A 26928-nucleotide genomic window follows, 5' to 3' on the forward strand; every position below is an offset into this window, starting at 1 on the left:
GAGTTTGTAAGGCCAATATGATATCCTTCCATTGTGTTGCCAGCACATCAGGCAATCCAATTTCCACGGCGGATTTCCAGACAGGGACGACACCTTCCCACTTTTTGATAACACTGTCCCAGAAAAAATGACCAGTCCTGTGTAAAATATTTAGTAGTCGTGGGGGGATATGGATCTGTTCTCCCGTTCCAGCAAAGACATCAATGCCTATAATGATCGAGGCCCCTGTTTGAAATTTCCAAATCAAATTTTCCTTAAAAAAAGATTCCAATTTTTTAAAACCCCTCCATATGAACGAGCCGTTAGCAGAGCCAATGGTTTGCTGTCTGATCCAGTAAGTAATATCACGGCCTTTCATATACTTGGCACAGATAGCATAACTCCAGAAGGAAGACCCCAAAATCGCCTTGCACATTGATTTGCAAAGGAGCGCCCTTCGAAATGTGTGAAGATCCAATATGCCCCAGCCTCCCATATATTTTGGCCGAGTCAGCTTCGGGAGTTTGCAGAGATGGATTTTGTGTTTCTCCTTCTGACCGCCCCAAATGAAACATGCTATCATTCTGTTTAATTTGTTAATGATAGATGCAGGGATATAGAACAGGAGAGCCCAGTAAACCATAGATTGAACCAAAACGGCTTGGGTGAGGATGGCATGCCCACCCATCGATAAATATCTAAATTCCCATGAGGATATTTTGTGGTAAATCTGATCTAGTATCCATGCCCAGTCCGCCACTTTATAGCTCACAGGTTTCAAAAGATAGCCAAGATATTTGAGGCCCTCTTTGATAGGAAGAACTTTGATGCGATAAATTTCAGAAATATAAGCAATAATATCACCACTGACATCGGCGACATAAAACGAGGACTTGGTGTCGTTGATGATCAGGCCGATGGCCTTTTGAAAACACTCCAATATGTTAAAGATGCATAACCATGTTTCTCTGCACAGGAGGGCCGTCAAAAGAATGTCATCAACGAAGAGTGAATGTGACAAATATATACCCCTGCATATGGGGAGAGGTTTGATTTTTCCCTGTTGAGCAGCATTCTTGATGTGCAAACTCAATGATTCCATAACCAATATGAAGATGAGTGGAGACAGGGAGCAGCCCTGTCGTAAACCCCTGGCTGCCTTGAAAAAGGGGGTAGGAATGCCATTGATCAGGACAGCGAAATTAATATCCGCTACGCAAGCCATGATCCAATGAGAGCACCTGACATCCAGACCAATCCTAGACAGAAGGCATCTAATGAAGCCCCAGCTCACACAGTCATATGCTTTTTTAAGGTCGATTTTCAGGAGGGCCACATGGATGTTCCGACTGTGTATAGTATGAAGGCATTCTTGCGTGAGGGCCACAACGTCAGAGATATTTCTGTCTTTAAGAAATCCATGCTGTTCGGTGGACATATGAAGAGATAGGGTGTTCCTTTTGCGGAGAGCAATAGTCTTGGAAATGATCTTGTATAAAACATTGCATAGAGAGATGGGCCAATAGTCTGAGAATGTAGAAGAGGTCTTCTTTTGAGGGATAAGGGCAATGTATGTAGAGGAGATCTTCTGGTGTATGATGCCTTGAGTTCTGGACTCCTCAACCAAACTGAGGATATCGTCCTTGAATAATTCAAAAAAATGAATGAAGAAATCGATGGTCCAACCATCCGGCCTAGGGCATCTGTCCTTTTGGAAAGATTTCATCATAGCTAGTAACTCTTCCTCCGAAACTGCTGCAAAGAGGGCACTGTTCAGATCTTCATCAAACATGATGGGATAAGGGTCTAGTCCCCATAGAATATCCGCAAAATTGCAGGGCAATTCTTCATTGTATGCCCTCTTGAAGTATTTGATAGTGTTGGACACCTAATCCTCAATGGGTTAGTGTGGAAGCCGAATGGACCAAAGCAGTCCAAGAGACCTTGGGATCTGAAACCCAAGAGTCACGTATTGTACTATAAATGTATATCTCATGTTAATAAAAATTGTATTGCATGTTTTATCTTTCATATTGTCTTTGATGTCCATGTGTGTTTAACATGGTATCAGAGCAGCAGGAGAATTTCTACCCTGCCCAAATTTGAGCCACTTGTTGTGGCCTCTCTGTGCATGTCAGTTCTGTATTTCTGCAGATAGAATTGTCATTATTGTGTGCATGCCTATTTCATGCTGCAAACAGTCTGGCTGACACGCACCTGCACTCATCTGCCCTCTGCGTGATAATCAGAGTCTACCCTCTACGTGATAATGGGTAATGCTTGGTATTCCCATCGAATACCTGCTCCTACAGTGTTGTCAGCAGTCCATTAGCGTTCCTTCTCTCTGATTTCTGTCGCTCAGATACACCAAAATTCTCCTTGCCACCCTAACGTATCTGACAGCTCTGCCTGATTCTCTCTGTGTCAAATCAATACCCATTTTTGCATTGAGCGCACTTCAAAGCTATAGCAGAAGAATCAGACGGATGCTCTTGTAGATCAGTGCACATTCTGGAAGCTTGATAGTTTACATATTAGTTGTTTTGTGCTGATAAGTGGGTGCATTAAACGTGTTATTAAATTTTCTTGGAGTATTTTGGACTTTTGATTTCGTTGAAGAAAAGATGAATTTCCCGTGAATACACTGGCAACCTTTATTATCCAATTAACTTTAGTAGCAGACTGAGCATGGCCAGAAAGCTTTCCTTTTTCTAATCACAAAATCCTGATCAATATCTGGTAACACTTTCTAGCAGCTTTGTTGCAAAGCATATTTCAGTGCTATTGTTGATGGCAGAGGCTCTGTTTTTTTATCGAGTCTTCGTTGCCATATATATGTAGATAATGGGAATAGATTGGCACTTGAAGTCTATTATGGCCACGTAATGGAGGGATTCTCCTATCCATCTGCTACGCTTTAATTAGCTCACAATGAGATCCGTTGGCCCCTCCTGGTGAATGCTCAATGCAATAGAGTCTGAATTAAAAAGGGCAACTTCATACGATTGGTTTCCTTGACAAAACTATGAAGTGGTGCTGACCCACATGGATTTCAAGCTTGATTTGTGTCAGCTTTGTAGCTGTGAAAAGTAAGTATTGGCAAAATGGATTAATCCCTATTCCGTGCATCAATAATCTCTGTACTTTCCCGTATCTGAGGCTTTTGATTTTGGCTATACATCTCAGATAGTTTGGGCCTCTATCCCTGTTAGATAGTTTGGGCCTCTGAATAGTGGATCAGACATTTTCGCTGGAACGAACATGAATCCGACGACAACCTGCTCACTGATATTCGCAATGTGTTGAATGTGTTTTGAAGACCGTAAACTGTGCTTTGAAACTTTTGGCCGAATGGAATAATATACGATTCGTTGCCTTTAACAAAAACAAAAAATATCATATCATGTGCTATGACCAATGCGCTTACAGGATCCCCGTGCGCAGGATAGCTGAAAGGTCGTAAATGGTAATCCCAATTACTATTTGGTATCTTACCTGTCAACTCTCGAATTTTTAGGTGGCCGAAATAATTCATAGTTTAGCGGTGAGAATTCCATGTTGTAGTGGCACATATTTTGAAGAATGATGCATACAATTGTTTACATCCTTCATTAAATGTCAAATCTTATTATAAAAAGGTGGTGGTATATATATATTTTGTTTGGTGTATACGCTCCTGTGTCCATACTATCAAGATTTCCATCTGACAGTGAGGCTGCTCCTGTTCTAGATTTCGTTGAGCCGTCATCAGCTGGACACCCAGAAAATGGCCGACCACTACAGTGCAAACTGACATTGTAATTGTACCGCTGGTTTTGGTATCAGACAGTAAAAGGTTTGGGTTCGTGTTTTTGCTTGCTCGGCCTTCTTCAAAGCTTCTATTATTGTGTATTTGAAAATTGGATTTGAAGGATATTTTTAGTTTAATAGAGTCAGGGGTTCAAATCTTTATTTGCTGCAAGGTGCTGGTGTAAAATTAAAATGTGAATTCTCTCATTGAAATAGTGTCCAGACTTTATACTTGAGACATGACATTGAGATTAATTTGTATAAGGTATTTTCTGTGGTTGTTTGGGAAAGGTTCCAGTTAAAAAAAAAAAAAAAAAGGTTGTTTCTTTTTGTGAAGATTATTGCTCTTAATATGTGCATTGTATGTGCTGGACATTAAGTCTCTATTGCAGAGAAAGAAATCAGTTTTGTATATTGCTCATTGATTTGTTTGTGTGCTGACCTGGAGCTGTATTGAATGCAACGAAAACTATGATTTATGTTGCCTGAAATACGTTGAAGCTGCTGTACAATCCAATGGTATGGTGATTGGTTTCAAATACACGTTGAATAGTTCGAATTCCATTTGCAATCGAGATTCTGTGCTTCTGTTCCTATAGTTGGATCCGATTTGATTGCTGGTGCCATTAATATGTTTAATGCTTTGTTGAGGTTGACCGCTGTAAATTACAGTTCAATGAATTCCCATGACATGGTGTTATAATTATTGAAGTTTTGATAACCATGATTTCTGAAGGAGTACTTGAAGGATCCAAACAAGTTTGCAGTTGCTGCTGCCTCAATTGTGGCATTGCATTTAAAACTCATTATAGTGCATTGAATCCTTGATTCCACTGCTGCATAAAGATTTTGGTGAGCTGATTGTAAACTTTTATATTGCACACTGATCATTTGCTGACATTTATAAAGGATATTGCTGTGTACTGTGAGTAGATATTACTTTTCTGGATTGAGTAGTAGTTGTGATCAGTTTTTTAAGGTGTAAATCAGACATTGAAGAAAAAAATGGCCAGAACCAGTGAAGTATTACAGTTCCTTAAAACTCTGATATTATCTACTGTTGATGACACATTACAAATCAGCAAAGGATCTCTCTCAGAAATTCAGACATGTTTACAAAATGCACAGGAAAAGATCGATTTTTTGCAGCTTGAATCACAGCTACAGCAAGAAAAGCTACATCAAAATAGACACCATTCAGAACCTGTTTCTGTTCAGAACATTGAGACAACCACCCATCAGCAGCATGATAATAATGTTACAGTTCATTCAAATAAAGCATCTGTTGTATATGCAGATGCAGAAACTCAGTCTGCACTTCCCAAGCCCATCATCAGAACTTTGATGCGATAAATTTCAGAAATATAAGCAATAATATCACCACTGACATCGGCGACATAAAACGAGGACTTGGTGTCGTTGATGATCAGGCCGATGGCCTTTTGAAAACATTCCAATATGTTAAAGATGCATAACCATGTTTCTCTGCACAGGAGGGCCGTCAAAAGAATGTCATCAACGAAGAGTGAATGTGACAAATATATACCCCTGCATATGGGGAGAGGTTTGATTTTTCCCTGTTGAGCAGCATTCTTGATGTGCAAACTCAATGATTCCATAACCAATATGAAGATGAGTGGAGACAGGGAGCAGCCCTGTCGTAAACCCCTGGCTGCCTTGAAAAAGGGGGTAGGAATGCCATTGATCAGGACAGCGAAATTAATATCCGCTACGCAAGCCATGATCCACTGAGAGCACCTGACATCCAGACCAATCCTAGACAGAAGGCATCTAATGAAGCCCCAGCTCACACAGTCATATGCTTTTTTAAGGTCGATTTTCAGGAGGGCCACATGGATGTTCCGACTGTGTATAGTATGAAGGCATTCTTGCGTGAGGGCCACAACGTCAGAGATATTTCTGTCTTTAAGAAATCCATGCTGTTCGGTGGACATATGAAGAGATAGGGTGTTCCTTTTAAGGAGAGCAATAGTCTTTGAAATGATCTTGTATAAAACATTGCATAGAGAGATGGGCCAATAGTCTGAGAATGTAGAAGAGGTCTTCTTTTTAGGGATAAGGGCAATGTATGTAGAGGAGATCTTCTGGTGTATGATGCCTTGAGTTCTGGACTCCTCAACCAAACTGAGGATATCATCCTTGAATAATTCAAAAAAATGAATGAAGAAATCGATGGTCCAACCATCCGGCCTAGGGCATCTGTCCTTTTGGAAAGATTTCATCGTAGCTAATAACTCTTCCTCCGAAACTGCTACAAAGAGGGCACTGTTCAGATCTTCATCAAACATGATGGGATAAGGGTCTAGTCCCCATAGAATATCCGCAAAATCGCAGGGCAATTCTTCATTGTATGCCCTCTTGAAGTATTTGATAGTGTTGGACACCTAATCCTCAATGGGTTAGTGTGGAAGCCGAATGGACCAAAGCAGTCCAAGAGACCTTGGGATCTGAAACCCAAGAGTCACGTATTGTACTATAAATGTATATCTCATGTTAATAAAAATTGTATTGCATGTTTTATCTTTCATATTGTCTTTGATGTCCATGTGTGTTTAACATGGTATCAGAGCAGCAGGAGAATTTCTACCCTGCCCAAATTTGAGCCACTTGTTGTGGCCTCTCTATGCATGTCAGTTCTGTATTTCTGCAGATAGAATTGTCATTATTGTGTGCATGCCTATTTCATGCTGCAAACAGTCTGGCTGACACGCACCTGCACTCATCTGCCCTCTGCGTGATAATCAGAGTCTGCCCTCTACGTGATAATGGGTAATGCTTGGTATTCCCATCGAATACCTGCTCCTACAGTGTTGTTAGCGGTCCATTAGCGTTCCTTCTCTCTGATTTCTGTCACTCAGATACACCAAAATTCTCCTTGCCACCCTAACGTATCTGACAGCTCTGCCTGATTCTCTCTGTGTCAAATCAATACCCATTTTTGTAATGAGCGCACTTCAAAGCTATAGCAGAAGAATCAGACGGATGCTCTTGTAGATCAGTGCACATTCTGGAAGCTTGATAGTTTACATATTAGTTGTTTTGTGCTGATAAGTGGGTGCATTAAACGTGTTATTAAATTTTCTTGGAGTATTTTGGACTTTTGATTTCGTTGAAGAAAAGATGAATTTCCCGTGAATATACTGGCAACCTTTATTATCCAATTAACTTCAGTAGCAGACTGAGCATGGCCAGAAAGCTTTCCTTTTTCTAATCACAAAATCCTGATCAATATCTGGTAACACTTTCTGGCAGCTTTGTTGCAAAGCATATTTCAGTGCTATTGTTGATGGCAGAGGCTCTGTTTTTTTATCGAGTCTTTGTTGCCATATATATGTAGATAATGGGAATAGATTGGCACTTGAAGTCTATTATGGCCACGTAATGGAGGGATTCTCCTATCCATCTGCTACGCTTTAATTAGCTCACAATGAGATCCGTTGGCCCCTCCTGGTGAATGCTCAATGCAATAGAGTCTGAATTAAAAAGGGCAACTTCATACGATTGGTTTCCTTGACAAAACTATGAAGTGGTGCTGACCCACATGGTTTTCAAGCTTGATTTGTGTCAGCTTTATAGCTGTGAAAAGTAAGTATTGGCAAAATGGATTAATCCCTATTCCGTGCATCAATAATGTCTGTACTTTCCCGTATCTGAGGCTTTTGATTTTGGCTATACATCTCAGATAGTTTGGGCCTCTATCCCTGTTAGATAGTTTGGGCCTCTGAATAGTGGATCAGACATTTTCGCTGGAACGAACATGAATCCGACGACAACCTGCTCACTGATATTCACAATGTGTTGAATGTGTTTTGAAGACCGTAAACTGTGCTTTGAAACTTTTGGCCGAATGGAATAATATACGATTCGTTGCCTTCAACAAAAACAACAAATATCATATCATGTGCTATGACCAATGCGCTTACAGGATCCCCGTGCGCAGGATAGCTGAAGGGTCGTAAATGGTAATCCCAATTACTATTTGGTATCTTACCTGTCAACTCTCGAATTTTTAGGCGGCTGAAATAATTCATAGTTTAGTGGTGAGAATTCCATGTTGTAGTGGCACATATTTTGAAGAATGATGCGTACAATTGTTTACATCCTTCATTAAATGTCAAATCTTATTATAAAAAGGCGGTGGTATATATATATTTTGTTTGGTGGATACGCTCCTGTGTCCATACTATCAAGATTTCCATCTGACAGTGAGGCTGAGTGAGGCTGCTCCTGTTCTAGATTTCGTTGAGCTGTCATCAGCTGGACACCCAGAAAATGGCTGACCACTACAGTGCAAACTGACATTGTAATTTTACCGCTGGTTTTGGTATCAGACAGTAAAAGGTTTGGGTTCGTGTTTTTGCTTGCTCGGCCTTCTTCAAAGATTCTATTATTGTGTATTTGAAAATTGGATTTGAAGGATATTTTTAGTTCAATAGAGTCAGGGGTTCAAATCTTTATTTGCTGCAAGGTGCTGGTGTAAAATTAAAATGTGAATTCTCTCATTGAAATAGTGTCCAGACTTTATACTTGAGACATGACATTGAGATTAATTTGTATAAGGTATTTTCTGTGGTTGTTTGGGAAAGGTTCCAGTTAAAAAAAAAAAAAAAAGGTTGTTTCTTTTTGTGAAGATTATTGCTCTTAATATGTGCATTGTATGTGCTGGACATTAAGTCTCTATTGCAGAGAAAGAAATCAGTTTTGTATATTGCTCATTGATTTGTTTGTGTGCTGACCTGGAGCTGTATTGAATGCAACGAAAACTATGATTTATGCTGCCTGAAATACGTTGAAGCTGCTGTACAATCCAATGGTATGGTGATTGGTTTCAAATACACATTGAATAGTTCGAATTCCATTTGCAATCGTGATTCTGTGCTTCTGTTCCTATAGTTGGATCCGATTTGATTGCTGGTGCCATTCATATGTTTAATGCTTTGCTGAGGTTGACCGCTGTAAATTACAGTTCAAAGAATTCCCATGACATGGTGTTATAATTATTGAAGTTTTGATAATCATGATTTCTGAAGGAGTACTTGAAGGATCCAAACAAGTTTGCAGTTGCTGCTGCCTCAATTGTGGCATTGCATTTAAAACTCATTATAGTGCATTGAATCCTTGATTCCACTGCTGCATAAAGATTTTGGTGAGCTGATTGTAAACTTTTATATTGCACACTGATCATTTGCTGACATTTATAAAGGATATTGCTGTGTACTTTGAGTAGATATTACTTTTCTGGATTGAGTAGTAGTTGTGATCAGTTTTTTAAGGTGTAAATCAGACATTGAAGAAAAAAATGGCCAGAACCAGTGAAGTATTACAGTTCCTTAAAACTCTGATATTATCTACTGTTGATGACACATTACAAATCAGCAAAGGATCTCTCTCAGAAATTCAGACATGTTTACAAAATGCACAGGAAAAGATCGATTTTTTGCAGCTTGAATCACAGCTACAGCAAGAAAAGCTACATCAAAATAGACACCATTCAAAACCTGTTTCTGTTCAGAACATTGAGACAACCACCCATCAGCAGCTGATAATAATGTTACAGTTCATTCAAATAAAGCATCTGTTGTATATGCAGATGCAGAAACTCAGTCTGCACTTCCCAAGCCCATCATCAGACCTTGGGAACAGCTTGTCCACAACAAGCACAAAACTAGTCTTGGATATGACAAGGACTTGTCCTTTCATATTCCAGACTATGTCGAGCCCATTCAGTTTCAGAGTGCTGGGTTCATTCATGACAGTTCACCTTCAGCTGATCCAGACTCTTCCCCTCTTCCACAACAACAACAACAACATATTGTGAAATGCCAACACTGTGACCGAGTTGGCCATCTGAAAGATCACTGTTTTGATCTTCATCCATGTAAGCACTATCATAAAACTAGCCATTCTTCACACAGATGCTTCAGAAACAAACGTCCTGCAAGAACAAAGATTCATCTTGGATGGATCGCTTCTTGGCAATGGGCATCAACAGCCAAGAAGTTATTCCAAACACATGTCAGAACTTGTTCCAGAGTATTGAAGAGTCTTGCAGTTGAGTTTTCTCCATCTTCTCACCTTGTATCTGACAGGGGGGGAAATGATGGTCATCTACAAGCTTCAAAGCCACATCAAGCGAGCCTGAGCCACAACCTGCCACACCAGTTTCAGAGTTGTAGCCAGAGACAAAGATGCCCCTGAGCATGCCTTGAGTTGGTAATCTGGGACACTTCCTCTAGCAGAAGACTTCAGCTTCTTGCTAGTTTTGGAAGAGTTCCAGGAACACAATTGAGAACACTTCCTCTAGCAGAAGACGCCAGCTTCTTGCCAGTTTTGGAAGAGTTCCAGGAATTGCATTAAGCATTCCAGAGTTGTTGGTCATCCTTAAACCATCACAGGTTGAGACTTCCCTTTTCAGGTTGAAGTTTTACCTTTTATGTGGGGTGAGACCTCCCTTTTATGGTTGAAGGTTTCCCTCTTTAAAACAATAGGATCACTTCCTCTAGCAGAAACCTTTAGTTTCTTGCCAGTTTTGGAAGAGTTCCGAGAACTGCACTAAGCGTTCCAGTGTTGGTGGTCATCCTTAAACCACTGCCCTTTATACCAACATTTCATAGAGCACATTCAGCCTAGTGCTGCCATGCATTTTTTGCACATTTTGTATTACAACTCTTTTCTTGGACTCATACATAACCCTTCGGATTAAGGGGGGGAATGTTGGACACCTAATCCTCAATGGGTTAGTGTGGAAGCCGAATGGACCAAAGCAGTCCAAGAGACCTTGCGATCTGAAACCCAAGAGTCACGTATTGTACTATAAATGTATATCTCATGTTAATAAAAATTGTATTGCATGTTTTATATTTCATATTGTCTTTGCTGTCCATGTGTGTTTAACAGATAGCCTCTTTAGAAATAGCATCCTGAGTGGAGTGTGAATTCCCATGCTCGTCCTTGATCTCCCATATGGCGTTGATCTCCCTTCTCTTATTTGCATACCTGTGAAAAAACTTGGTGTTATGGTCACCCTCCCTGAGCCATAAAGCCCGACTTTTGAGCCTCCAAGATAGCTCTTCTTCTTTTAAAATCTTCTGTTTTTTTTTTCCAGAATCCAAATCCTATGCTTGATGTGAGACGGCAAACAAGGATTTTTAAACAGGAGAGATAAGCGTTTTAATTCTGTGCAAATATTTTTTATCTCTTTTTTATTTGAGGCAGCCTTCTGTCTTTGCCATTTTTTAACCTCCGATCGGAGGGATTGTAGGCGCTCGATAAAATGACAAGGAGGGTCCATCGCCTGCGTATGTGATTGCTTCCAGAAATCCTTAATAAAGATATTGAACTTTTCATCATCCAACCAAGTACGGTTAAACTTGAAGGGGTAACCGAATCTACAACCAGATTTTTTCCATTGAAAGGTAATGGGTCTGTGATCGGATATATAGGACGGGATGATGTTCATAGATGGAGGCCCAAATTTTCCAATCAATCGTTCATGGAAAATAAATCTGTCGATTCTCTTCGCCAAGTAGGAGTTGTTTGATCGGCCATTATCCCAGGTAGGCCCCTATTCAACCGGCAAGACATCAATGAAGGCATATTGAAAAAAAGATTCCCTGATGAATCTTCCTATAGGGTCATACTTCTTATTGTTTCCCCAGATTTCTTCATTACAGAATGTGCAGTTAAAATCCCCGCCAATAATCAAAGAGTCAATGTCAAGGAGCTCAGATGAAAAGCAATTGATTCCAGAAACGAAAATGATTTTTATATGGAGCATATAAATTTAATATATGGAAGGGGTTTGGGGAACCCCAGAGATGTGCCAGAACCAGAATGCCTGCAAAGCACTGGAATGCAGCAGCAGAGATCCACTTAGGGTCCCACAAGACAGCGAGTCCCCCGGACATACCTTCAGCATTAGTAGCGACCATATGCCAAGTCGGCATCATTCGCCTGAAATATAAGATGGTATGAGCGCTGTCATGCATGGTTTCCTGAATGAGGAGCATTTTGGAGTTCGAAGAGACAAAAAGTTGTTTAAGGGCCAGAAATTTGTGTTCAGCGCCAAGGCCCCGAATGTTCAAGGACAAAATGTCAATCATTTGAGACCTTCAAGAGGCCGACCAGCTCTAAGAGGCCTATTTTCAGAAAAGACGTCGACAACAACTTCAGTCACAGGAATGTCAATCAGTGTAGGATCTCGGATTGACGAGTCCCGCCTTCCTTTTCTACCACGAAAGTGCCGACTGCCGCGGTTCTCCTTCCGACGGACTGTAATGTTCCCCGCAGATGTTGGGCTGATGTGGGGCGAGGGGGAATGGGAAGGTCGATGGACAGTAAGAGACTGGAGATTAAGTGAAGCCTTTTGAAGGAGGAGATCGATGTCGCGGTCGAATGAATTATGAGGAGAGGCCTGGGGAGAAGGTGGAGGGGAAACCGGGATAATAGGCCCTTTTCCCTTACGGTCATCCAATTCAGGGATGTAGGGCGAGGGGGCAGAAAAGGGAGGAAGTGGTCTAATCTCAGAAAATCGCCCATGTGAGGGGATGGGCGAGGGTTCCGGGATAGGAAGAGGGCGAGGGGGGGCGAATGGGGAGAAGAAGAAATGTATATGGTGGAGGCAGCCGCGGAATCAATACCGAATGGTTTGGAAGTTGTGGGAGGAGGAGGGATCTCAGGGTCCAAATCCGGTTCAGGAGGCGGCGACGAATAGAATGTGCACAAAGTATTGCCTGGAGGGTTGATGACGGGCAAAGAAGGTGACTTGGAAACAGTAGAAGACCTCGGATGTTCAGCCGACAGATTCGAGGATCGGAAGGGAGGGTCCACGAAGACAGAACAGGAAAGAGGGAGGCTAGCAGAACGATCAAAGGCCCTGCCCATCAGGGGAGGAGAAACGGCTTCAGAATTACCAGGAGCCCGCAAATTCTCTGAAGGGAGAGGCCAATCAAAAGCTGCCGAAACTCTTTCATGTGCACGGGAGGAGATATAAACAGCCTTCTTCTTCATTTTTCCGCTCGGCCGTCGAGGACAAGTTGAGGAGAGGTGCCCAGTTTTGTGACATATGGAGCACCTGAAAGGCACGCCCCAGTAGTCAAGGCGCTGCTGAACTTTTGACAGCTCCCACGTTAGATCAATGGTAGCAGGAAAACCACACCTGTATTCTCTTTCAATCAATATCCAGGCCACGCATTTGTCTCTAGCACCAATACAGCGGGGGTCTACATATATGAAACGACCGATTGCATTCCCGATATTTTCCATCGATTCCTTAGTCCACAATTCAAGAGGCAGTCCAGGCAATTTAAGCCAGATGTAATTATTCTGTGGCGTGCATCTGAGCAGATTGAAACCGATGAACCATCTATGCAGAGTTTTATTGTATTGTTGACTCTAAAGGAGAGGTTAATTTTTTGACTCACCATATTATAAATTTTTTATTTTCATCTTAAACTTATATTAATTACAAATTCTAAATTTTTTTTTTTTAATCATACATTCTTTATTTCATTTTAAACTTATATTAATTACAAATTCTAGAAATATTCTTTTTCTTTAATTTTTTTTAGTGATTACATTTTATTTTCATAAAATCTATCATCCCCACCATAAAAATAAATAAAAAATTTATTATATGATGAAGGTCATATACATTTATGATACTTCTCCTTGTTTCTGGAAATCAGGATGTCCCCCCAAACTTATCTTCTTTGCGTGGCTAGTGTTCTACAACAAAAACCTGTCTTGGGAGAACTTGATTAAGAGGAACTGGCACGGTCCGGGTATATGCTTGTTATGTGAAGAGGCAGAGGAAAGCAATTTCCACATGTTTTTTCAATGCCAGAAAACGCGTTTGTTGTGGTATGAATTGGCAGCATTTCTTGGCTTCCCCGTTGTGGCCCATGCTTCTTCGCAGGATGCTTTCTTTTGGTGGAGTGGGCAACGTGAATCGTGGAGATCCATTATCGTCATAACTCTATGGTATGTCTGGAAGTGGAGAAATGATTTTATTTTCAGGAACAGGAGAGCACCTCTCATGTCTATTTTTCATAATGTAGTCGCCCTTTACGACTCCCTCCCTGCAAGAAATCATCCAAGGACAGGCTGTTATCTCCTTCAGGTATATGGTCTATAAAAAGTTATCTCTGAGGGGATTTCTTTCCCCATACAGGTTTTCTCCCTCCCGGGTTTTTGATGCACCGAAGTTTCAGGCGTGATGTCATTTTGTTCCTCTTGTTACGTGCTTCCTCTACAGGTACTGCAATTTTTGTTGTCCACATCTGACAATTTGCTCCACATCCTAGGCATTATTTGATCAAGTGTATCTTCTTATTCGGCATTTTGTTTTGATCCTTCTTTGATGCACGGGGCCTACTTGAAGAGCCTTATCTGATTGTAATTATCTGCTCTTTATATTGCCTTAATATAATATATCTCAGCTTTTTCGTTCTGAAAAAGAATTTGAGAGTTCGATATATGGTAAGGGTATCTTCACGAGTAACACAATGTACTTGCAATAAATCTTCAAATGAGATAGCAGGTTGTGGTTATGCCTTGGGTCTCTATTTAGAGAGGATTGTTACAAGATCATAGCTATTGATTGTGGATTAATTATTATGATGACATTGGTTTTACATAGATTGTATTGTTTTCTCTTTATTTTCTTCATGTTTGGTATTGGTTATTTTCTTTTGAAATACATTGAGCTTTGCACTCTTTAATGGTGCTCACTTAGTTTAATTATGTTTTTCTTCATTTCCTTTAATCACAAGAATAGTTAGACAACATCCTCAGTGTCAAAAAGGAACTTTTGGCCCAGGGTCTCCTTGGAATTGGAGAACACAAATTAAGATGAAGTCATTGGCCAAGGATATCATTAAGAAATTCTAAGTTCAATTAAGGATGAGCTACCAGACTTAAAGGGTTATGTTGGTGGGAAGAGGGTATCGCAGGGGTGGTGGTTACATAGGTACTCAAAGTGTGGAATATTACGATGCGAGAATAATATTTATATGTAATTGATCATTATTGGCATATGCAATCCCTCTGAAGTAGTATTTGATAGGAATGAAGTGAAGAATAAGATCTTGCTGGTCATGAATGATATCATGTTACAATAGACATGGACAACATGCAGGAGTGCATTGAGGATCCTTCAAGTCCGGAAAGTGGCAAGGCGTTTGAGCGCATCCCAATTGATGTAGAAGCCATAATCTATGCACTCTTTGTTGTTTCTATTTTTAGTGTTTCCTAAGCTGGTTTGGGATCGATAGATTTTTGTTTATGTTTTTCTTAACTCTATTTCCCAGAATTTGTTACCGTTATTATTTATTTATTATTGGGATAGAGAACAAATATTTGTTACCGTTACTTAAACTCGTTATTTAAACTTATTATTAATGTCAGGGAAGTTTTAGTGACAATTATGAGAAAATCAAAACTGAAAAATGAGATAAAAGTAAATATAAAAGATAGTGAAAAATAAAATAAAATGAAGGATAAGCGTGGCCATCAAATTTATACCTACTCTATGATGCCATCGAGTATGTGAAGCAGCTGCAGGATAGGATCAAGACATTGTGAGAGCAGGCTCCTTCAAAAAGTGTTCAGTCAGTTGTGTGGGTGAAGGAGGAGGAGCTTTGTGTCGATGATCAAGATTCAGATAAGGTATTCTCTTCTGCTTCCATTAATTGCTCGTCAGACAAAGATGTCACGGAAGTCATGATTGAGATGCTTGTTATGAATAGAAATGTTCTTATTCCTACCCACTGCCAGAAAACGAAACGCTTTTCGTCTGAGAGCTGCAGAAGCTTCAGCTGACAGTGATAAATGCAAGCATTCTCTCATTTTCAAAAGCTACATCCAATTTCACGTTTAATTTTCAACCATTCAATAATGGATGCACAATAAATGTACTGTTTTTGTTGATGGGTTTCTTGATTCGGAGTTAGTTGTCTTATCTAACATATTGTTTCTGTTTGGCTGCCATAGACAGAAGAAGTATACGATCCCTTGGTGCAGAAAATGGCTGAAGGTTCTGCCCTTTCAACAAGATGACATCATTTTTTCAAAACGAACCAAATTACTGTATGCCCCACAATATTTTTCTCCCTAACAATGGCTTTTCACCTCAATTGAACCTACGAGATTAACACATGCACATTGCAGTCGATTGGACAACATCCTCGCAGTGCTCGTTTGTCCAGATGATCTGCCAAGTTGTGTATACCCCACCAGCCGACCTTTATGTTTCCCATATTTCAAGGTCATTCCTTGTTTAGCTTAAATTGTTTTTACTTTTAAGAATTTAACAAGGTTTATATAGGATGAGAATGATGGGTTATGAGATGTAAAAAATAAAAGAGTGAGAGGTTAATCAAAATGTTTTAATTTTTTTTATAAAGTATTAACAAAAAGTTTTAGAAATATTTATAGTTTTGTTGAATTAAAGGATAATAGTGTGATAAATATTTTGAAATTTATATAATTTTATTTTATTATATATATATATATTAATGGTGGGAAAGTCTATCATAATTTAGTTGTCAAACCAGCACTCACGACAGATATCTTTGGTTGTTCTCTCCTTGTTATCAAGGAATGCAAGCTGACTCATCATCCTTGGTCTTGAGCCATTAACCTATTTCCTTAAGTTAGAGGAAAATAAATTCTTAACCAAGCAGAAATACTTTTGAACATATATCTTTGGTTGATCTCTCCTTGTTATCAAGGAATGCAAGCTGACTCATCATCCTTGGTCTTGAGCCATTAACCTATTTCCTTAAGTTACAGGAAAATAAATTCTTAACCAAGCAGAAATATTTTTGAAGTATACTCCTAGCCTTCTATTTTTTTTCACATTACAATTTTTTCTGAAATTTATTTTACAAAATAAATTTTGCTTTATCTAATAATTTAATATATATATATATATATATATATATATAATTTCAATTCATATATATTCCTAAAAAAATCCAAATAAATGCTCAAAAGCATTCGACATGTGTTTCAAATATTTATATTTTTAAATTAAAAGAAGAACTTATTTTGTTTCAAAAATATCAGAAAATTTAACCAGCAAACCAATAAAAAAACTGCAGTTATACTTCCGCACTTAACCAATATTTTTATATCCGTTTTCGACTCGAGGTACTTTACTTCACTGTATGTGTGGATTGGAGCAATCATCTACTTTACGAAATACAATAACAAGCTTCCGTGACTTTTACCGTTATTGTCTTTACCAGTGTCACATCTCCAACTATTTACATAATATATTAGTAAGCAAATACATAATAATAAAAAAAAAATATTAAAATTCTGCCTCGTAATCCATTTAGTAATAAATCATGGCGTAAATACATAATACGAATCATTACTCTGGTCACATGTTAAAATTTTGATATGTGGGCTACAATAGAATCCATGCAAACCGGGTGGTCTTATTCTCTATTTTTGCTAACAGTCAAATTTATTTGGCTTTAAATTTTATGAAGGCTCACCAGTTTTTCGCTCTAGCTAGACTATCCACTCATTTTGGCATTTAATCTTTTTACTTGGCCATGGAATCGTGGCACGACAAAACTGTCCTTCGACATGTGGTCGCCGTGGGACTCTCATCGCATCGACGGTGGAGGTTTTGGGACTTTGATCTTAGGGCTGGGCGCTCTCCCGGAGATTACTCAAGTTTGTTTTCTGGAGTTTCACCTCATTGTGCCTCCTTGCTCCTCGGCACTTGATCTGGCTCTCCTTCTCTCGCTGGTTTGCTTGGTCTATAGTCTCTTGTTTACCATGCGGTTGAACGATGTCAGAGTCAAGGTCATGGAATTTTTTCCTGTGGATTGTTTGATACCCATCAAGTTATTCAAGTGAGTATTTTTTGTTTTTTTTGTTTTTGTTTTTCCGCCAATGTTCAGTTATCTCTGGTCTTATTGCTAATACAGTTCCATACGGTCTTGTGTAGGAGTAAAGGAAACGGGTCCGAGGGTTTCAAACTGCTGACAAAGAAGTTTATGGCTCCCCTTCTTGCCTTCTACGCTCGAGGGTTTCCGATGAAGCTTATCGGCAGTCCTATGCTTGTTGACAGTCAAGGAATACCTGCGATAAATTTGTGGCTACTTGCTACATTTCTCCAGATTTGTGATAGTTCTTGTATTTTGAATTTCCGAAGCTAAGTGGAAGGCTTTTAGGCATTTGCCTGTTAAACTCCCTTTCTAATGGAGAATGTCTATTGTTACAAGAAGAATTTGTATGTCTATTTTACGGTGTTGCGCTGAGGGTTTCAGTCAACTATGGCCTGGAAACCAAGGCCGCATTGGTGTAATTATTCCAAACTTAGGTTCAAGCCTTGACTTGGTACTTCCTGTAACAACAAACTTTTCGGCTGAAACCATTTGAGTTTTCTTCCTGCCAAAACAATGTGGGTTTTTCCTTTGGAAAGTATTTACGTTTTTCTTTTGACTGATATGTGAATAATTATGCGCTTTTATGGTTATCGTTGCTACTCTTTGTGCACATCTTGTGCTGTACAGTTTTATGTGGGTGAGATAATTTATATGTGAACACTGTGTCACTTTCTTTAAAAGATTTCGAGCTTTCCTATGAATGCGGCTCTGAGTTTAATTATTGTTGGAAGTTATATCTGTAGTTTAGAGTAACAGGATCTCTCCGTTGATTATGTATCTTGAAGCTTCAATTACTCGTTCGTGTGTTAATGTTATATCACTGTAGGGTTCGTAACTATGTTAATGATGTATTCGCAGTAGGGTTTCATAATTGTATAGAGTTTTCAAGAAGAGTTTTACAGAGTTTTTGCTCATTAGTTAGGACTCTTCACCTTACCTAGTTCGGCTTTGGTGTAAAATACTCTTATTTATCCTAGTTATAATGGCCTTGTCTACTTACTTGAACTTACTTTGCTTTTTAGTGTTCTTTTTGCTTCTTGCTTAAGGGCGGGGGGTGTTAGTTAGATTTGTTCTCCATACTTATATTTACACAGTTGTGTTGTATGAGAGTTTTATTAACTTGTTCAGTTATGAACATTTAATTCCTCTACAATAATTTTTTTAGGAAAGAAGGTATTCAGTTATATTCAGTTAACAATCCCATGTTTGGGTTCCTCCAGAAAGTAAATTAATCAGGACTATTTCAATCATTATTTTCTACTGTTAATTTTATTGTAGAGGGAATACCCAGTGTCGAACAATTAATACCCTATTGTTTTTTTCTTATATCTTCTTTCTTTTAAATAACTAGTTGCTTTATAATCTACATAATATTTTCAAATATCTTTTTCTGGAGTTAAGGCTCCCTCCTTTCCATTCACACATAAAGATTCATAATTCAACTGTGCATCAGATTAGTTAGAAAAAGTATTGCTTACCTGAGATTTCCAAAAAGAAGAGAACTCACTGGTAGAAGTCACCTTGTTATCTGCTACTTTTCGTCCACTCGTTCATGAGGTTTGTCCTCTAGACTAAATCTCCCCCCAAGCTTGCTTGCAAGACCTTTGTTTTTTGCAAGTTTTTCTGCACACAGTGCTTATGCTATCTAGTCATCACTAGACTTAGCATTTTCCCCCTTTCCATCTGACCTATCATCACGGTTTTTCCTCCCCCCACTCCTTTTTCTTTTTGGAGCATATCACAGCTAGGGGAGGTAGTTAGGGTTTTTCAGGCAACTGCCTTTTTTCAACTTTTCTCTATGAGAAGTTACAAAGTCTGCTATCACTCAAACCATTTTCTATTTCAATAATTAACAACATTGTTTAACTCAAACAATAACAACCATAATTATCTAGTTTGTTTCTTATTGTGGTAAAATAAAATATTTACAGTTTTTCTGGGGACATCACATCTTCCCCCCCTGAAATCAAACATCGTCCCGATGTTTTCTAGCCACAAACAAACCTAGATATGCTTCTTTCATGAGTTGCTCATCCTCCAAGGTGGATTCATTCGGCTCAAAGTGTTGCCATTGCACTTTAACCTGGGTGATGACTTGTTTCCATAGCATTACTTCTCTCCGATTGAGTATATTTAGTGGCTCGACCAAGAATTCTCCTTCCGGCTTGACCTGAAACAAACAGAACTTAAGTCAGTTTTCCTTTAATATCGAAATTAATTGGTCTACCTAAGATACCTTCTTTACCTATATATCTTGCCAACTGACTATGTGCTTAGGATCATAAATGTATCTTTTTAATACAGACACATGAAAGACATTGTGGACTTGAATATGGCTTGGTAGGGCGAGCTGGTATGCCACTGGCCCAACTCTCGCTAAGATTTGAAATGGCCCACAAAACTAGGGTGCCAGTTTGCTGCACCCACTCCATTGTAACATACTCTTTTTAGCTCGTATTCTCACATACACATGATCACCTACTTGATATTCCCTAAAATTTCTCTTCCTATCGGCGAAATTCTTTTGCCTATCTTGGGCTGCCTTTAAGTTGGTTCGTACCTTCTTGACCATTTCTTCCATCTCTTTTAACATTTTGGGTCCCAGCAACAGCTTGTCTTCTGGTCCCCCCAACTGGAGGGTGTGCAGCATTTCCGCTCGTACAACACTTCAAATGGGCTCATTTGCAAGGAAGTATGATAGCTGTTGTTGTACGCAAATTCGACCAAGTGCAGATAATCCTCCCATTTCGACGGTTGTTGCATTACATATGACCTCAACATGTCTTCTACTACTTGATTCACCCGTTCTGTTTGTTCGTCTGTTTGAGGGTGATAGGCGGTACTAAAATTTAATTGAGTTCCCAACCCCTCAAATAGAGTTCTCCAGAAGACTGATGTAAATTTTACATCACGATCAGAAATTATGGTTTTTGGTAACCCATGCAGCCTGAAAATGTTTTGCATAAAGATATTGGCAATCTGTACCACTCTGAAAGTGGATTGTACTGGTATAAAATGGGTTGATTTTCTTAATTTGTCTACCACCACCATGATAGAGTCATTGTTTCTTTTGGATTTGGGTAACCCTGTTATAAAATCCATAGAGATGGTTTCCCACTTCCACTCCGGAATTGGTAGTGGATGCAATAACCCAGCAGGGTGCTGATGTTCGGTTTTGACTTGTTGGCATTCCAAGCAACGTGTCAAATATTCTGCTACATCTTTTTTCATGCTAGGCCAATAGTACTCCTTCTGGAGTGCGGTAATCAGCTTTTGGTACCTCGGATGTCCTGCGTAGGGACTTTTATGAAATTCATCTAAAATCAAACTTTTAATGTTACTTTGGTTGGGCACATATAGTCTTTTTTTATAACTCAGCATGCCGGCAACATCCATCGCATAACCCTGCTGATATTCATTATTGGTTGGATTTTGAACTTGCTGTCCTATTTGCTGATATTTCAGATCTTGATCTGCTGCTTTTTTAATCATTTCATCGAAGGTAGTCTGCCCTTCACTGCAAGAAATTTCGTAGAGGCAATGTACCTTTCGACTTAAAGCGTCCGCTACTCGGTTCTCTTTCCCTTTCAGATGTTTAATCTCGAAATCAAATCCACTCAGGAAATCTACCCACCGTGCCTGCCTAGCATTTAAGGTAGGCTGATTAAAGTAACTAGTCAAGCTGTGATGGTCTGTCATCAACAAAAACTTTTTGCCCATCAGATAGTGACGCCACATCTTTAAAGCATGAATGATAACTGCCAACTCCAAATTGTAAGCGGAATATTTCTGCTCATGTTCCTTTAATTTCCTAGACTCATAGGCGATTACCTTACCTTCCTGCATCAGTACTCCTCCTACCCCTTCCTTACTCGCATCTGTGCACACCACATAGTCCTTACCTGGATTTGCTATGCTTAATATAGGCGCAGTGGTGAGCAGATGCTTGAGCTGCTCAAAACTTTTTTGGCATTCAGCGGTCCATTTAAAAATTTTCCCCTTCTTCTACAGGGAGGTGATAGGATAGGCCACTCTAGAGAATCCTTCCACAAACCGTCTATAGTAACTTGCTAATCCCATAAAGGATCTTATATCCGCTACGTCCTTCGGTACTAGCCATTCCATTATGGTCTTTATCTTCTCGGGATCCACCACAATTCCATCCTTAGTAATAATATGTCCTAAGTACTGAATTTGTTCCTTAAAGAAATCACACTTGCTATATTTGGCGTATAATTGATGTTCCCGGAGAGTTTGCAATACCAGTTTGAGGTGTTCCTTGTGTTCCTCAATATTCCGGGAGTATATCAGTATGTCATCAATAAAAATTAATGCGAATTTGTCTAAATATTGATGAAATATGTTGTTCATTAAACACATAAAGGTCACAGGGGCATTGGTTAACCCAAAGGGTAATACCACGAACTTGTAGTGCCCATAGCGAGTCCTAAAGGCAGTTTTGGCTATATCTTCCTCTTTGATTCTGATCTAGTGGTATCCCGATTGTAAATCAATTTTTGAAAATACAGTTGCCCCTTTTACTTGGTCAAAAAGTTCATCAATATGGGGTAAAGGGTACTTGTTCTTAATTGTCAACTTATTCAGTTGACGGTAGTCCATGCACATATGAAGGGTTCCATCCTTCTTTTTGACGAACAACATGGGGGCTCCCCAGGGTGACATGTTGGGGCAGATATAATTTTTATCCAATAGCTCCTGCAATTGCATTTTCAGTTCTGTTAGTTCTAGCGTGCTCATATGATAAGGAGCTCGGGACACCGGGGTTGCTCCTGGCACCAATTCAATAGTGAAATCTATGTCTCTCTTGGGCGGCAGTCCTGGTATCTCTTCAGGGAACACATCTGCAAATTCTTGAACCACTGGAATACTTTCCAAGGTGGCAGTCTTGTCCTTTGAGTTGGCATAACCAACCTGAATAGCATACACCTGACATCCTTTCCTGATACACTTTGCCAGTTGAGAAGCGGTTATTGGCCGAATCTGTACTAGCCTTAGGATGCCTTACATCTCCTGCTGTTCTCCCAGTTCATTCTTGTAGCAGATAGTTTTTGTTTTACAATTTATAATGGACCAATGTTTTTCCAGCAAGTCCATATCTATCAACACATCATACGACCCAAGGGGAAGTATGTTTAGATCTTCCCTCAAAGGTTGACCTGCTATTTCAAGAGGGAAATTATTGACCTTGGCTAACACACATCTCTTCGCCCCTGTTGCCAGCTGTACTAGCCAAGGGTTTTTAAACTTGACAGACTGTAATTTACACTGTTCCACAACCTTTGGACTTACATAACTTAACGTAGCTCCAGGATCAATTAAAACAGATACAGGATGATCAAAGATCTTACCTTCAAATTCCACCATTGTTGGTTGGTATTCGGCCTGATGGTCTTCGAGAGCAGCATTAATTTTCAGAATGCTCCAGGCCATGTCGCCTACCGTAGATGCTTCGTGGATCTGTGAAACCTGTTCAGTGCCTTTCCGATGAGGACAGTTTTTAACGTAATGTGGCCCTCCACATCCCCAACATTGTGGTGAGCACCAGTATTGCAGCAATAATGCTGCAACTCTTAGGGCTTCCTACTTTACTTTTATCAACCCGATAGTTCGTAAAAAACTTAGAAGCGACGGTGCTGTATGCACAAGTACTAGTTCTTATTGCAGGCTGTCACTTGGTCAGCTGGTGCAAGATCACTAGGAGCTCAAGTCAACTTCTATGAATTCTAGAAGAAGCTTTAATTGTGATGAAAGAAAGCTAACTCTACAGAGGCTATTCTACTTGTAGAAAGAGAAAGAAGACTGAAATGTGTAGTAAACCTAGCAAACCCTAATTTACCGACTAACCCTACTTTTGCAAGAAGAGAGGTGAAAATCTAGGAAATGAGTGCCATTACCTACCGAGGAAGTAAACTACACCTATTCAAGCAATTTCTAGAAGGAAATGAGGAAAAATTGTCTTTTTTGGATTTTTATGTATTTTATGTGAAATTGTTGTGCATGTAACTTATTCGTTTGTGGATGTGGCAGCGATTAGGTGGCGATGGAGGGTGACTTTGGGATTTGCAGAGGTGTAGGAAGGTGTGGAGGGGTCCTAAGAGGCCTCTGGCAACCTTCTAGAGGCTTTCCCTACAATTGGACTTCAAAAAGTCACTTACAGGAAATTCTACAGGAGGCTGCAGGGGATCTACAGGAGGATGCTGAGAGCTATTTTAGAGGTTTTAAAGGTGGAAAAATGGTGGGAAAGGGTAGCTGAAGACTAAAGGGAGGTGTTAAGGTGTATGGAGTTCATCAAGGATAATTAAGAAAGAAAATGATGGTTGGATTTGTTCAAGAGACGAGAGTAAAGCTTACAAGAAAAGTGCAGGAACTAGCACAGATTTGTGAAGGGCTGTGAATGACCTATGAAACATGTAGCAAAAGAGATGGTGATGGCTATTTTATTGAATTATTTTGAGCAAAGATGTACTGCAAGAGAGCTATAAATCAAACACTAAAACTGAGCAAGAACAGAACTAGCTGCACCAACAAATAGAACTATATCTCATGTGTAACTTAAATTCTAATGTAGGAAAATAAAATGCTGAACAATGCTATATGGAAAGGAAAGCATGGAAAGAGATTTATTGCAGAAATAGAAATAAGTATGGAAAAATGGATCTGAAGCAAAACATTAACCTCTAAATCAAACTGTAACACTAGAAATTGCATGGAGGAAGAAAAACTGTGTTTTTGTGGTAGCAAGAGTGTCTTGACCTCAGCTCATGGTACCAAAGGGAGGAAAGGAGGTCAAGGCTCTGTTGATGGCCTTTTGGTATCTTTTCCTATCTCTATTTAACCTACTTCAGCAAACTAAAATGGAAACAACTATGTAAATCACCAAAAGCAACCTGTTGTAACCAAGGGAAAAGAAAATCTATCTAACAACAACTAATTCATGAACTGAAACAAAACATATAAATATAAAAAAAGAGGTGATGGGTAGCTTGGGTTGGGCCCTAACCCAAGAGCTTCAGCCCCTTGAAAGAACTCAATTCTAGCTCAGAAAATATTTCATCTCCATTATCAAAATAACAGTCACATTACATAAAATTGTTCACAAAAGTAAGCTCGCAATGAGCTGAGCAAGAGTTGCAACAAGAGTGTGAAAATTTGACTAACATCCAACTAACCTACTGAGACCCTAAGCCCCCCTATTTATACAATTGGAGCCCCAATAGCTCTCCTAAAATCAAGGAGTCTTGGTTCCCAAGACTAGAAATAGACAACAGTTCTTCTTCACTTGCTCGGCTCCCCCTTTGATGCATTGATGTGTCTTCTTGTGCTCCGAGCCTTCTGAAAGAGGATTCGAAGTAGGGGGTCATAAATGAGGAGGACACCCTCCTCCAAATCCTCTCTCTTGTTTTCCTTGAATATTGGCTGCCAAATGCTCATTAAACCTTTGAATTTGTCTCAAAATTGATCAAAAATCTGCATAAAGCACACATTAAACTTCATGGCATAATGATTAACTCAATTCACTCTATTAGCATAAATATAATCGAAAACATGCAATAAACTAATGAAAATGGTGGATTAAGCTAAGTTAGGAGGAAAAATGAGCCCATATAATTACCTATTTATGGGGCTCATCATCATCCCCCTACTATATGTTGGTCATCCTCTGAGCAACTAGTCCATCTCTTCATCTTTGATGGCCCTGATGGCCTCCCTGACATCCCATGCCTCTGATGTGAGATCCTCTTCCCTATCATGGAATCCAGCCTTTCTGTCCACCTCCTCCCACTGCTGTTTTTCTTCTCCCTCTTTTGTGCCCTCTAGCAGTCCTAGCAGCAGTGGGGGACTCAATTTAAGGCCAATCCAATTGACCTTCAAACTTTGCATAGAGTGCTTGTATAGTGGCACTCTCCTCAATGCTTCTTTCATCCTGTTTGGGGAGTGATACTCCCTGATCTGTAGGCTATGTGGCAGTGTGTTCCACCTTCTCATACAAGCATGAATGCAGTCATCTCCAAGCAATCTTTCCATGTCCTCAAAATGTGCAATAGCCTGGGCCTGATCAGTGATGTACTTAGGGGCCCTTTGAGGATCAGCTGCAAGCAGCTGGTGTGTGCTAATGAGAGCCATAGGGTCTGATGGTTCTGCTCTAATCATCAGGGGCTCATTTTGTTCTTTTGCCATCAACTTCTTGATTTCTATGGCCCTTTTCTCCTCATGACTCATCCATGATGCCATGGCCATCAGCTGCAAGTCCCCTAACCTAGCATTGGGGTCCCATAGGTTCATATCAATGAGGGCCATGTTATGTAAATAAAACTCTACCAATTTTTCCTTGTCTTCTGCTGAACTGCGGTCACATAGGTCCATGAACTATCTATAATCCTTAAAAGGCATGGTGTCTCTTTGCGCCAGAGTTTTGATCTGGAACTGTAGCCACTGGTCTTTGAGGTATACTCCATATGATTTTGCTGGTGTCCTGTATTGTAGTGCCTCCATAGACCAGCTGGCCATGCATGCCAATTGTGTTTCCCTTTCTTGCAATTATTTTCTTAACATTTCATTTTCTGCGTCCAAGTGAGGCCTTTTGATTGCTTCTATATGTCTTATAGTGCTTAACTCCTTACCCTTTTCTCTAAGCTTGCTTTCCATGTGGCCAATATCTTCCACCCCTTTGGACTTGGAAATTTGCATCCATCTATGGCTCCTTACCCTTTCTTTTTCCAGTTTAAATAAAAGTGGGACTGCAAATTTCTGTGGAATAATTTCCCCCCCTTCAAGGAGATTGTAATAAGAGCCCAAACTAGGCTGGGGGTCAAGTTCTTGAATCTCAGTTGTTTCATCCTTCCCCTTGGTTTGCTCTTCTGCCCTTTTCTCAAGTTTCTCAGTGTCCTGTAGCTTTGTTAGCATCCCTTGTAGAGCAGTCTGTGCCTCCTGTAGGAGTGTTTTTGAGTACTATAGTTTTATTCTTTCCTTCCAAGTGGAAGATATAGGACTTCCTCTTTCATAAGTAATGGGGGTTTTGGAGGGAGATTCTTCCCTTTTAACAGTAGGGGAATCTTCAATTATGATAAACTCTTTTGAGGATGGCAGTGGCTTCCCTGTTTTTATCCTTGTGCTTTTTCGAGCCCTAAAGTACATTGATGGTTGCCTTTTCCTATTTTGTTTGGGTTTAACTGGGGTGCTGAGGGCCCTCCCAGAATCCAGAGCGTAACAG

General features: G+C 39.8%; 1 long non-coding RNA gene across 1 annotated transcript; it reads left to right on the forward strand.

The window, feature by feature from the left end:
- Nucleotides 1-17435: 17435 nt before the first annotated feature.
- Nucleotides 17436-18250, forward strand: LOC149259181 (uncharacterized). Its single transcript, XR_016246938.1, has 2 exons — nt 17436-17660; nt 17756-18250. It is a non-coding gene; the product is annotated as an uncharacterized LOC149259181 (long non-coding RNA).
- The last annotated feature ends 8678 nt before the right edge of the window (nt 18251-26928 follow it).

The sequence above is a fragment of the Pinus tabuliformis genome, chromosome 6 (assembly GCF_031772625.1).
Source record: "Pinus tabuliformis cultivar Carrire ecotype Pingquan chromosome 6, CPIR1, whole genome shotgun sequence".
NCBI classification, from domain to species: Eukaryota; Viridiplantae; Streptophyta; class Pinopsida; order Pinales; family Pinaceae; genus Pinus; species Pinus tabuliformis.